This window comes from Protobothrops mucrosquamatus, unplaced genomic scaffold (genome assembly GCF_001527695.2).
Source record: "Protobothrops mucrosquamatus isolate PMUCROS unplaced genomic scaffold, P.Mucros_1.0 scaffold340, whole genome shotgun sequence".
NCBI classification, from domain to species: domain Eukaryota; kingdom Metazoa; phylum Chordata; class Lepidosauria; order Squamata; family Viperidae; genus Protobothrops; species Protobothrops mucrosquamatus.
This window is the reverse complement of record NW_015386677.1, coordinates 1,180,665-1,191,987: the sequence shown is the minus strand read 5'-3', so window position 1 is coordinate 1,191,987 and position 11,323 is coordinate 1,180,665.

Genomic DNA, 11,323 nt, shown 5'->3' with positions numbered 1-11,323 from the left:
TTTTTTCTCTTGCACTTCCTGGCATTGATGGTAGGAGAAGGGGAGAGAAGGAACAGAGAATGTCTGATTCCACTGAACGATAACTCTGGGACTTTTCTGCTAGTTACATGGACCAGTACTGGGCCACTGCATGCCAGCAACCGGTCCACACAAACAAGCAAAGCCCCATCTGCGGGATTCAGACAGCACACAAAATCACTCACCCTCTGGTCCGCGGAAAAACCTCTCTCCACAGAACCAGTCTCCGGTGCCCAAAAGGTTGGAGACTTCTGCCCTACACTTTTTCCTCTGCACATATCTGGTCCCAACTCTGAGGTAATGTGGAGATTAAAATGTGGGCAGCAGAACCTTCTGTCAGCTCCCATTATGGGTAATAACCATTTATTACTGTCACATCGAAGAACCTTTCTGGTCCAATCTATCTGCAAGGTATCAGCCACCACATAGAATTTTTCTTCTTTTTTCTAATGGTTATTATATTCTAGATATCAGAAGTAAGATAATATTAGTTCTAATAATATTTAGATGCTAAAGCCTCAATCCTTTTTATCTTTCTGATTCTAATTTATTCTTTTCAGAGTGTTTCAACTCGTGGCAAAACTACAGATGTGATAGCAAACAAGACAAGCAATAAACACTGACAGAGAGAACAATAAACCAGTGGAATGGCTTGCCTTCAGAAGTCTTAGCTGCTCCATCATTGGAGGCTTCTAAGAAGAGACTGGGCCACCATTTGTCTGAAATGGTTGAGCAGAGGGTTGGACTAGAAGACTTGCAAGGTTCCTTCCAACTCTGTTCTGTTATTCTGTTAAACCAAAGATAAAATAATCTCTTTGTAAAACATTGGCTATACCTTATTATTTTTATAAAAAATAAATAAATTTTGTAGTAAGAAGTAGAATTAAAGAATACTATCAACTAGATAAGATTTTTTTTGTGTTAAATGTTGTGAAGAAGACAGATAGTATTGACTTCTTAGGAATAATAGCTCCAGCTCATTTAGCCACACAAAAATTGAAATAGTCTTAACATAATCCCCCTAATACAGAATAATAATTGTTATGAAAGACCTGAATGAAAACTATGAGTCAAAGAAGAAGGAAGGTGCTGTTTCAATTGATCTCATTTATTGTTAGGAATTGATTCTATGTCTGCTATCTGAATTTAATGTTTCTGCTTCTTAGAGGTTTATTACAAGTTTTCATATATTGTTGTTTCCCTAAATAACCCACCATTTCATAGGCTTCACTAAGGATCAAGCTAAAAGAACCTCATTGTACCTTGAAATGAAAGATCCTCATCTAAAATGAGCATTTCTCTAGTTAGAAAATTCTGCTTTCAGCCATTTAATATTATGCCTTCCACCCCTGGAAAATTGGCCATTGAGATTAGTAGACAATTTGCTTCCTGCAATTGTATAATTGTTCTAGTCATGAGCATCCAGGGCAGGAAGATGTATGAAAAATGTACATGACAAAAACAAAATACAAATATTTAAATCAGTGTTTCTCAACCTTGACAATTTTAAGGCATGTGGACTTCAACTCCCAGAATTCCACATTCTGGGAGTTGAAGTCCACATGCCTTAAAATTGTCAAGGTTGAGAAACACTGATTTAAATGATTGTCCACTAGGATTCCAAGATCCCTCTCACAGTTGCGACTATTGAGCAAGGTACCACCTATACTATACCTGCGCATTTGGTTTTTCTTGCCCAAATGTAGAACCTTACTTTTTTCACCATTGAATTTCATTTTGTTAACACCCAATGTTCAAGTCTGTCCAGATCCTTCTGGAGTGTTGGCTATTCCTGCTAGCTTGGTGTTGTCTGCAAATTTGATGAGTTCCCCATCTATCCCCTCATACAAATCATTGATGAAGATGTTGAAGAACAGGCCCTGGGGCACCCCACTACACACTTCCCTCCATGTAGATGCAGTTCTATTGAGGACCACACACTGAGTACGGCCGGTCAGCCAGCTACAAATCCATCTGATGGTGATGTTGTTTAACCCACATTTTTCTATCTTATCAAGTAGTAGGTTGTAGATTTTCAGATTTTCAGATTTTCAGATTTTCAGATTTTCAGATTTTCAGATTTTCAGATTTTCAGATTTTCAGATTTTCAGATTTTCAGATTGATTGATTGATTGATTGATTGATTGATTGATTCATTCATTCATTCATTCATTCATTCATTCATTCATTCATTTTCTACAGCAGCCCAACTCAACCAAGTGATTCTGGACAGCTTACAATTCTAAAATTCAAAAACAATTTAAATAATTTAAAAACATTAAAACAATACAAACATCCACAAAATAAATAAAGATGGAAAGAGGAAAAGAGGGAAAAAAACTTCATTCAAGCAACTTGGACGATTTTTTGACTGGCAGGATCCAGAGAAGTCTTTTCTGCTATGGCTCCCTCTGGAACATCCTTCTCCTCAAGGTGAAATCTGGCCCCAACTTCTTGGCCTCCCAAAAGCGCCTGAAAAGCTGGTGAGTAGACTAAGAAGAAGATCCCACTTCCTCCTGTTTGTGTATTAGTTCCTTTCTTATCTAGCTTTTTGATAACTTTTAATATTTTTTTAATGCTGAATGTTTTTAATGTTCTTAATGGCCTAATTGTGTTACACTGATGTGTTATGAGATTGTAAGCTGCTCAGTTACTTGAGATTGAGATGGATGACACATAAATAAATAAATAAATAAATAAATAAATAAATAGATAAATAGATAAATAAATAAATAAAACATTCTCAAGCATGTAATTTCCTAACTGCCCTTTGAACCAAACTTCTCAGGTACAGTAGTACCTATGCATTATTGCCCTGCCTGAAAGCTAATCACAGATGCAAGATTTATGATAATTTACAATCTATATCAGTTACAGGATTCAATTGTCACATCTTGGGTACATGGCAAGCCAAGTATGTAGCAACACTGATTAAAAGTTTGAGGAATTTTTCAGGAGATGCTTAACTGATGATGATGAAAACAAAGTACCATGTGTGTGGTTATCATTCTTCTCAGATACATTTAGGTATGGTTTTGCTTTTCCTAAAGCTTTGAATAAATAACTACAATGCAAAATTCTGTATAAAATGGGCTCCCAGTCAAATTTATTGCAAATGTCCCAAACAGCTCTGCTGAATACAAATTGCAATGAAAATAGTGGCCATTTTTCCATCAAGAAGAAAGGACAATTGCTTTGCAATCTCTAACTGGTAGCAAATAGGGGGGAAAAGGAATTATTATTCCAGTTTTTAATTTATCCCCATCGCTTACATTTATTTGGATGTCAGTTTAGAGACCTCTGGTGGGTGGATTTAAAAAAAAATCCAACTAAAAGAGAGATAATATCCAATTATAGCATTTTTTAAAAAAAATTCCAGCTAAAAGAGATATAATAGCCACACACACACACACACACACACACACACACACACACAATGTTTATAAAGGAATTTAATGTAGATATTGTATGCCTTAATAATATTCACTTAAAATGATTATACTTATATGTATGATAAATGTTATCTTGATATATTATAAATAAATATTTCAGATTTTGCTATTTTCTTCCACAGAAGCTTTACCATCAGATTCTGGAACAAACCACAAAGAATTTTATTTTATTTTTCTTTTACCACACGATGGCAGTATTTGTTAACCATCATTCAGAAGAATGGGGGAAAGCGAAGTGCTGTCTTTAAAAGGTTTTCTTTTTTTGTTAGAGAAGAATTTGCAGAAACAGACAAAAAGAAAACCTCCAATGGACATTTTTTAGTAGATTAGTGGTCATCAGTGACAAGTATAATTTCTTTTATATAAAGACCAATTAAACTTTTACTAAATGAAGTTCTTACTCATGCAGTGCCTTCTGAGTCATCCTGGAACAAAACTTATAATAAGTAGTTAGGAAACTTTTGCACCTCATTATAAAATAAATGATTTAAGTCACCAGAGTATCTAAATAGAAATTATGAAAGGACAAACTGGATTTCAAAGAGTTTGTTAAACTAGTTTATTTGTATTGTGAGGATTGCAACTCTAATCCAAAATTTTACATATGAAGAAAGGTGTGGAAGGATATCACCTCACTTCCTTTATTTCATCAGTGTGACATTAAAATAAACCATTTTGGTATAAAGACAGAATTTTCCATAGTAGTTTTTAGGTAACACTGAGAGATGGAGTGTGACTGGTTCAATTAAAATTTAACGAGAATTTTTCCCTTTCTGCCTTTTCCTGAAAATTTATCTGAATATATGATTATATGAAAAATCCAACGCATTTTACAAATTCTATAAGGCTGCTCACAATTAAACATGGGTGCATAATAAGGGAAAGTACACAAAAGAAAGGTACATAGAATGGAATGAATACCCATTAAAAATCATCCTACGTAAGGAAATTACATAATGGCATAGCTTGAAAAATGCACACCCAAGTTTATACATTAGAACTGAGAATGAAATGGCATATTTGTGTTGCAAAAAGTTCACTGTGTTCACTATTGATGCAGGAATGGAGTAGAAGCTGAAAAAAATAAGTGATTCAGTGACAATAAATATGGATTCTCCTTTGCCTAATAACATGACATAGTATCATAAAAGTGAATTCTTAGATTATATTGAATAAAACCATATATCAGTATACTGACTTTATTTATTAGGATTTTTGTTAAACTTACACCTTTCTCAGTCAAATGACTCTTAGTGATTTACAGAAGAAGCAGTATGACTGTTAAAATATCCATGGTTTGATTAAAAACAAAAATGACATCATAAAAAGATCTGAAGCCCTGGAAACCTTTGCCAAACAAAACAGTTCTCCAGACATACTTAATTATATCAGAAAATGTAAAAATCCATGTTTGACAACTGAGCAGTTGTCTTTTAGAATGGATATTTCAGACTTATATACTGCTTCATAGGACTCTCTGAGTGGTTTGCAATGTAAGCATATTGCCCCCAACAATCTGGGTCCTCATTTTATCGACCTCAAAAGGATGGCGGGCTGAGTCAACTTTGAGCCAATCAAGATTGAACTCCTGGCAGTGGGTAGAGTTAGCCTGCAATACTACATTCTAACCACTGCGTCATTACGGCTCTTATATGGACTATGTTTTGAAATGATAATAAATAAATTAGAATTCTGGACTGGAAAGATCTGTATTTGTGGAATGTGATTTCTGTTTTATACAACAAGCCTGAAAGTAAGAATAGTCAAATCTATGAAGATAGAAGTACAGCATGAATTATATGTGGTAAGGGCACATATATGTTTGTTCTCCATACAATGTGCTAATCAGAAGAAAGTTCTTTTGTCTTACTTCGACCAATTTTTGCAGTTTCACAGTTTTTCTTTAGGTTGATCATTGACACTTTTAAAAAAAGTATTGTGATTCCAGGCAGACAGAAAAATAAAGAAAAGAGAAAAATAAAGAACAGAGAAAAAAATACATGAAAATGATTATGAGATCCCACTTTTTCCATGAAAGCCAGTTGAATAACTTGGGCCAGTCACTTTCTCTCAGCTTGACCTATCTCAAAGGGTTGTTCTTATGGAGAAAATAGAAGGTGTTTCAGATATGTTTTCTGCCTTGAGTTATTTGTATAAATGAATGAATGAATGAATGAATGAGAGAGAGAGAGAGAGAGAGAGAGAGAGAGAGAGAGAGAGAGAGAGAGAGAGAGAGAGAGAGAGAGAGAGAGAGAGAGAGAGAGAGAGAGAAATAAATGTTATTTTTGACATATTTTATTAAGCCAAACTTTGGCAACTAGTGCCCAAATGTCTGTCCAGGAATACAAGTGGATATATTTAATAACAATCCAGGACACAGTTGTTCTAACATCTTTTATATATAAGCAGATTTCATTTGTGGAATATAGTTTAATAGTCTATTAGCATCTTAAATCTTAACTTCTTTCTTTCTTTCCAATAGGACTAACCAAAGGGCATGACCAAAGGATAAGTATTATTGTAGCTTCAAATTCATGGCATCTCTAACATAAGAAGGGAGACAACTAACCGTTTGGAAAATCTGTTGAGAGGTTCTGTAACACCTTTCCCAAATATTTGTTGACAAATTCACTCCCATTTCAAGATCATAAGAAATGTATTTTACATTTTTGAAGCAAGAGACCAATTTTCTATTCCAATTTTTCTGTCAAATGTACGTATTTTAGTTTTTAAATTGGCAATAAAACTGAATAGTTACTTTAGCCCCTAAAAATACTTTAATACATTTAAAACTGTAGGAGCCTCTGAGTCAGCCAACACATCTGATCCAAACAAAGAACATTACAAATGTTTTATCTGTATATACTGCCATTCAGCAAATAATATTCTTTTTGTAGTTTTTCAAAGGTTTTGGAAGTCAATTGATCAAGGATAACAATTCCCTTTTTTATTGTGTACTTGACAGAAAAAAGGTTTTCCAAAGGAACAGTTTCTTGTGGAAAGAAAGATCAAATTTTAATTTCTTACTCAATATAACCCCATTATGCCTATTTTCCTTCAGTGTTGGAAATACAATAGAGTACCTGTTCTACTGGGAACCAAGAACTTGCCAAGATTTTAGAGGTGCCAAATAATAGCTCACCAGTTGGGCTCATAATAATATGCATTTAATGTCATTTTCATTCCAATACAAAATTCAGGTTAACAAATATATTCAATTATATAACATAAGGGAAGTTAAAGCTTCCATACCCATACACATTTGAAAGAGATGATTTTGGGTCTTTCTGTAACAACTTAATCATTAGCGTATTAATTCATTTAAAATATTTAAGTGAAATTAAAATAGACATCCCTCATCTAAGATATCCTAGGAAATTTCAGTTTTTTTAAAAAAAACCAATCACTTTAAAAGTATCTCAACACTGAACTATGGAGACATAGTTCATTATATTTGGGTCTTTATGTATTGATTTCACATAATTTCTTATGATGGTATTACATTACATTGTTTTAATTGGAATTCTAACAATTTTAATTCATTGTTCTCAGCATGTGTTCTTGATAAATTTCAGAAAAGTATTCTATATCTAAATCATACAAATGATCAAGTGGCAGTTTAATAGTAAGGCACTGAATAGTTCCAAAGTATAATTTCTATAGAATATTCAAAGCTTCTTTATCATTCTTGCTCATGTATTTTAGAGAGCCATTTTGGTGTAATGATTGATGGAAATTAGATTATAAATTGGAAGATCGTGAGTTCTAATTCTACCTTAAGCACAAAGCCAGATGGGTGACCTTGAATTACTCATTCTCTCTCAGTTCTAGGAAGCACACAATAGCAAACCATTTCTGAAAATCCTTGTCCCAAAATTAAACATTCCAAATAGTTCTCCCAGGGATCAGTAAAGTAAAATAATAATGCAGTAGTAGAGAACCACCTTCTGCCAGCTTAACATTTCTTATCCAAAATCCATTGATATTACAATTCTGCTGTGATCAGATATTGTAAAAGAACATATAGAATAAGTCTCAGTTAAATTAATTATAAACTAAGATACTAACAAATAATCCAAATAATCCAAACATGTGTCATGAGAAGTTGGAAAAAAAGCGCATTCTCTTTTGCTATAACATCATTCTTTCCACATATCAGCAAAGCCTTAATATAAACATGGAAGGTTTTCTAACTTTGAATGCTTTGTATTGGAATGTTTGTTTCTGTCCTGTGACAGATCGCATACTGAATTAAAATCCCACCCAATGGCTCCATAGCCACCTTCATAAGTTCCATCTGCAAACTAAAAAAGGTTTAGCAAAATAGCCATGCAAAACATCTGGTTTATCTCTGGTTTGACCATACACATTTATAAAAACCATCAATCTATCCCTGTTTCCAACAACCAAAAATCCTATATTAACTATTGGTATGTAACATTTCTTGCTTAACTGAAAAATCTGAAGATTTGAATTTTTTTTTGAATATTTCCCTCAGCCCTTTTCAAATTTCCACTGGCATAAATCTGATCAATCCTATTCCTGGTAAATAAATATTTTATCATTAGAATACAAGTTTAACTTAAAATAAGAAAGGAATACCTAAATCTGAGCTTGCTTTTTCAATTAACATCAAAAGCAAGTAGTTCCTCTCTCATTTGATTGCCAAATAATAGTGTCTTCGACTTACAAGAGTTCATTTAGTGACAGTTCAAAGTTACAATGGCACTGAAAAAAATGATCATTTTTCACACTTGTGACCATTGCAGAATCCCCATTGTCATGTGACCAAAATTCAGATGCTTGGCAATTGGTTCAAATTTATGACAATTGCAGTGTTCTGGGGTCATGTGATACCTTTTGTCATCTTCTAACAAGCAAAGTCAATGTGGAAGCCTGATTCACTTAACAATGGTGCTACTAATATAACAATTGCAGTGATTCACTTAACAAATGTGGGGGGAAAATTCGTAAAATGGGGCAAAACTCATTTAACACATTTCTCACTTACCAACATAAATTTTGGGCTCAATTGTGGTCGTAAATAGAGGAGTACCTGCATTTAGTTAGAATACCCTATTTGTTACCAAGTTTGTAGTTATCTGTCTCAACAATCATGTCAATATCCCAAATGGCCTATTCACATTTATTTTATTTTATTTTTTTGTTTAATTTTAAACTGCAGACAAGAAGAAAGAAGTGGGGGAGGAGAAGTGGAAATATTTGCAGCTACAGTGGCAGCAACAGAAGTTGGAGTAATATTATGTATGACATAGATTAATGAGCATTGGGACCAAAAGTAAATGTTATTTAGAGTTTTATGTTTTATGTGAAAAGTGGACTGTCCTAAAGGCTGAACAAGGAAAACTCGATGTCTTTGGTGTTGTGGTGTCTTTGATTATTGATAATACTTTGGATTGCAAAAATAAAAAATAATAATTTTATACCATATGAAGTAAAAACTGGTAGGAGTGGATAATAATAATAATAATAATAATAATAATAATAATAATAATAATAATAATAATAATAATTAATAATAATAATAAAGTTGGAAGGGACCTTGGAGGTTATCTAGTCCAACCCACTGCTCAGGCAGGAAACCCTATACCATTTCAGACAAATGGCTGTCCAGTCTCTTCTTAAAAACTTCCAGTGTTGGAGCATTCACCACTTCTGGAGGCAGATTGTTCCACTGGTTAATTGTTCTAACTGTCAGGAAGTTTCTCCTTAGTTCTAGGTTGCTTCTCTCCTTGATTAGCTTCCACCCATTGCTTCTTGTCCTGCCTTCAGGCGCTTTGGAAAATAGCTTGACTCCCTCTTCTTTGTGGCAGCCCCTGAGATATTGGAACACTGCTATCATATCCCCCCTTGTCCTTCTCTTCATTAAACTAGACATACCCAATTCCAGCAGCCGTTCCTTATATGCTTTAGCCTCCAGTCCCCTAATCATCTTTGTTGCTCTTCTCTGTACTCTTTCTAGAGTCTCAACATCTTTTTTACATTGCAGTGACCAAAACTGGATGCAGTATTCCAAGTGTGGCCTTACCAAGGCATTGTAAAGTGGTATTAACACTTCACGTGATCTTGATTCTATCCCTCTGTTAATGCAGCCTAGTACTGTGTTGGCCTTTTTGGCAGCTGCAGCACACTGCTGGCTCATATTTAGGTGATTGTCCACTAGGACTCCGAGTCCCTCTCACAGTTACTACTATTGAGCAAGATACCCCCTATACTATACCTGTGCATTTGGTTTTTCTTGCCTAAATGTAGAACCTTGCTTTTTTCACCATTGAATTTCATTTTGTTAGATAGTGCCCAGTGTTCAAGTCTGTCCAGATCCTTCTTTATCTTAAGCCTATCTTCTGGAGTGTTGGCTATTCCTGCCAGCTTGGTGTCGTCTGAAAATTTGATGAGTTCCCCATCTATCCCCTCATCCAAATCATTGATGAAGATGTTGAAAAGCACTGGGCCCAGAACAGAGCCCTGGGGCACCGTTCTAAGCTTAAGTGTTTTAGACATATAATGTTGAAGCAAAAATCAGGCAGACAATCCTGATCCACTGTTAGTCACCACACCAGAAAGAGTTGGAAGTAACTGTATATTTGAATAACAACAAGAGCAACAAAACAAATAGCAAAAAAACTACACAAAGAGCTGTTTTAAGGCTAAAAGTCAGATTTGCATTGCTTTTTTCTAAACTTTTCTGTCTATAGCTGAGAAACAGAGAAGAATTCAACAATACCTGAAGTTACCAAAAAGTTGTCAAGAGTTTTCAAGAAAATATAAGCAAAGGTCTCAATGTTCCCTCAGTGTCATGAATTATGCCTCCATTTGCTTCATCTCTCCAGAAATATATCCCAAGACCAGTAGATATATAATATTTACTTACCCAAGTGATGAAGAATTTTGTATTCAGAATTCACTCCTCAGCTGATAAAGCCTTTTTCTTTTAACTTTCCCAAGATACATTTATGGGAAGCTGTAAGACAAAAGAAATTACAAGCTTGCTCTGAACAACTTAACATGTATTCCATCAGAATTGCTTGATTTTGTACTTATCATTTCTGCTCCTTCATTTTCCATGTTGATTTCATATGATATCAGTGGAACAGATTATTTGAATTGATATATTGAAAGTGTTAGATTAAAAGCAGATGGTAAAATAATTCAACATTCTTTAAAAAAAAATGATAGAAGCCAATTCCAGTGACATAGCAAACAGATGTTGTGACTCCTAGTGCGCTCTTTGTCATTCTGGAGAAATAACAATGAATTAAAGTTGAAAATCTCCCAAATGATCCTTTAGCAACTCAAATTCTACTTCGGGATACATAACAATGGAGCTGTATATGTGTACAGGTGCTCATAAAAGAGTGGGGGGAATAAAAGGAAAAATTGTGTGTTATGTGGGTGGGGGAGCTGTGTACATATAGATTGTGTGTGAATTAATGGATGCATAGATGAATTGCATGAAAACTTAAATAAGTAGGCCATTGTTCTTGTGTACTACCAAACAGGCTTTAGCAATGTCCAGAAACACCTGGGATCATTGAAAATATACTTTCCATGTATCTCTAAAGACCTGGAGAGTTGTAGCTAAATCTAGAACCCAAGTGCTATCTTGACAATTTCCCAGCACCTTTTCTCTTATCACCAGGGCTTTTTTTCTGCCGGAACGCGGCGGAACGGCGTTCCGGCACCTTTTTCCGGGCCGGCCGCACCGGAAATAGCCCCTCCCAAACCGGAAATAGCCCCTCCCACATTTTACTTGCATCTTTTTTCTAAAGGGGCGGTCCTAGGGTTTGATGGGGGCGTGGCCAGGTTTGAGTTCCGCCACCTTTTCGCTGAGA